This window comes from Rhipicephalus sanguineus, chromosome 10 (assembly GCF_013339695.2).
Source record: "Rhipicephalus sanguineus isolate Rsan-2018 chromosome 10, BIME_Rsan_1.4, whole genome shotgun sequence".
NCBI classification, from domain to species: domain Eukaryota; kingdom Metazoa; phylum Arthropoda; class Arachnida; order Ixodida; family Ixodidae; genus Rhipicephalus; species Rhipicephalus sanguineus.
This window is the reverse complement of record NC_051185.1, coordinates 63,547,281-63,550,633: the sequence shown is the minus strand read 5'-3', so window position 1 is coordinate 63,550,633 and position 3,353 is coordinate 63,547,281. Positions and strand designations below refer to the sequence as shown.

General features: G+C 42.8%; 1 long non-coding RNA gene across 1 annotated transcript; it reads right to left on the bottom strand.

Moving 5' to 3' along the window:
* Positions 1–306: 306 nt before the first annotated feature.
* Positions 307–920, bottom strand: LOC125760200 (uncharacterized). Its single transcript, XR_007417836.1, has 3 exons — positions 865–920; positions 672–733; positions 307–348 (listed from the first exon to the last, which is right to left on the bottom strand). It is a non-coding gene; the product is annotated as an uncharacterized LOC125760200 (long non-coding RNA).
* Positions 921–3,353: the final 2,433 nt, after the last annotated feature.

Below are 3,353 nucleotides of genomic sequence, written 5' to 3'. Positions count from 1 at the left end.
ACGTAAGTGCTGCAATAATGCATTCATTACATATTTTCCTATATTTCAATGACATACCGCATTAGGAACAATAGTGCACCTTAACCTAACGATGCGCACACCGTTTCTGAGAGAAATAAGTAACATGCCTCAGTATGTTTGGAATTGTGACAAAGAAAACAAAGGGCCGTACTTCACCTACGAAGGTTAGCGACTGTACCACGCACACATGCCGTCGTTCGTGTCCGTTGTGTGCGTTCGACGTTCCCCGCGGCCAAGCGAGTGACATCGGTGACATGTCCAATGTCCATAGAGCCAATGGACCAATGGGGACGAATATTTGGACACGATGGTAGCGCCGTCTGGATTCTAACGGTAGTTGCAAAAACAATTAAAAATGTTATCTTGCTCTCAACAGAAAAAGCTTTTAGTATCTTTCACATGCAAGTTAGTTTTAAGAACTAAGAATATTGTTTGTAGATTTTATAGCTGTGTATAAATTAAATATGTTTCAAACGCACAAGGGCGTTTTGATATGGCGCCTGGCGTTCCGCATAGCAGACGATGCCATCGTCGTCTGCTTCTACGTCGCCGCTGCCCCCCACTCGCTGCGGCAGCCCCCTCTCCACCCTACCTGAATTTTTCTCTATTCCATAATGTACACTACAGTCAATTACTCATTAGGTACTCACAAGTATCTTGCATACTTTAGTAGGGCAGTGCTGCCGCATACAGGCCGAGAGAAATGACAACGCTGCAATAAATTATTTTATTGCGAATGCATCGATGGTTACACAAAATGAAGGACACGTAAGTAGCGTTTTAGCATGTATACCAGCGAACAACATGCATGCATAAGTGTTTATATGCAAAGAAGGTACGTACTACGCATAGCCCCACCACAGATGTCCGGAGCACAGAAGCTGTCCAGCGTTGGATGATAAATAGATCCAACTGCACGAAGCCTTCGCTGGTACAAGAAAGGTATACCGCTAAACTCCCTGCATTCTGCTGCTCAAGATGTCGCACCACTTCGTTCACAGTATTCAGCAAACTGTCTGTAACTGATATGAACATATCCGCATCCCATTCACGGCCACCAGTGCGGCGTGACTTCTGTTTTCTGGTTTGCGCTGGTTTGCGCTGCCACAAAAGTGCGTCACTTTCAAATCCTTTCAGCCTTCGCGCTATACACGCTTCTAACAGCATAAAATTAAATGACAAACGGTTTTTTGTGCATATGGACCTGAAGTCTTACAAATAAAATCGGCGAAAAAAAGGTTTAGATGGCGTTTCGATTACCGCTGCCGGCGGTGCGCTGTCGTCGTTTCGATGGGGGTGACACCTGAAGGCCCGGACGCGAAGCTCGCATCATGCCACCGGCTTGGCGCCGTCTTGTGGCAAGCGGTTACGCCGTTTAGTTTCGGTTTCGAATTTGCCGCACATACTTCTTTTTACGCGTTCCTTCTTCAAAAATAGTCAGCATGTATAATTATCCGACGTATACGGTAAGTGTTTCACGTGCAATGAATTCTACGTTATTTGTTTGAAAATTTCCGACATTCGTTTTGATCATTGAACTGTCCGTGAAGCTAGTTGTGTTCATCTGTTTTTCCGTAGATCCGCCTTATCTAAACGCGCGTTCTGGCGTGTGCACCGCGTTGTTTAATGGCAAAAGATGTAAAAACACTGCTTCAAAATGTTTTGTTTCGTCCTTCCTAACCTCCCAAGGCTTCTGTAGGATCGTCAGAATGATTCACAATTGTTTCTTATTGCAATGCTGAAGGCGTGCATCGAGTTACCGAAGTAGTGCTTAGAAAAAAAAAGAAAAGGAACTGCATTGGATTTAATAAGTCTCTGACCTAATCTGGTCATTGTTTTACTTCGAATTTCGTCTTAGAAATAGCCATAAGATTGATGCATGCATGGCTACCACTGGAATTGTACAAGGTCTTGCGTTTACTTCGCACGTAGACTAATTATATGCACAAACACACACACACACGACGGTGGCTTACGCACTCTTCTCCTCGCGTGCTATCATACCGAGAAGAAGCCTGATTTACGTACATTTTTTTAGACCTCTGTCCTAGTCAGTGGAATAGGTAGAAATTTTTTTTCTGGGGGGTGGGGCACGCCCGTGATCCGACGTGGGGTCCGGGTATGTAAGTGAGGTAGTGTGTCATATTGTGCTCTGTATACTATGGCAGAAATATATTTCGGCGATGGGGGGGGGCACGGGCCCGGCGTGTCCTCCATGGATATGCCACTGGTCAAAACACAGAGAAAATATATAAACGCATTTTCTTCTTTTAGACAAGGAGCAAACATTGCTGCTTCTGTATTTTATCGTATGATTCTCTTTCGACAGTGTTTTAGCTTCTGGGAATAGACACGTACCAAGGTATGCTGAAATTAGTACAAACCTCAATATAACAAACACGGATATAACGAAATATCGGATATAACGAAGTAAATAACAAATAGTCTTGCAATACATAGTGTTAGGAATATACGTTTATAACGAATTTTCGGATATAACGAAGTTATTTTCGTGTAAGATATAACTTTGTTATAATGAGGTTTGAGTGTAGTATTTTTATTGCTGATGTATGCATTAGTCATCTGCATTTGCTGTTTCTGAATTATATGTGTTACATAATCGTTCTCAGTTTCTTGTGCTATGTTGAGGAGTGCGGCATTATAAGCTAAGCCAAGCATTTTTTCGTAGTAATTTTGAGTAACAGTGCTCCTAGTACATTCAGGCATGGAGTCTTCTAGTATTTCCATTGGCTATATCTGGATACCTTATACTGACTCTCGTGTTTATTGTATGCTTAGGAGCAAGTGGCTGCGATGAATAGCCGTGCTGAAGACCGAAGTTTTCAAGGGCAACTTTGTGGAAGACAAACTTCTGTTCAGCATTTTTTTTATACATAAAACTTTAGTATAATTAGCATTCGAAGACTGTCGAAGCTGAAACAATTTTCCACTTGTTAGTTAAAGGACCATTAAATTTTAAAATATGTTTGAATACTGTGTGCTGTGTCTGCTGCAAAATCTTGCAGGTCTTAATGACTCTGCATAAGCATGCAGGTTGGACAGCAGCTTGTGCTTGATGATAATGCCAGGCTGTTTAGGGCTCCTTTTCCGAACATTGCTAAAATTTTGTGACTGACAACTTTTTCCCATCCACTTCACAGACTTGCTGCATGTAGTTGGTGTGTTAGATACAGACCTGCGGTCACACTGCAGTCTCGCTCAGTGTCGCTGTGCAAGACTTTATACAAAGCATCAAAGGCATGGGGCTGGTGTGATTGCCGTCGTCACAATAGCTATGTGTGGAGGTGATCAAGGTGCATGTGCACACATCC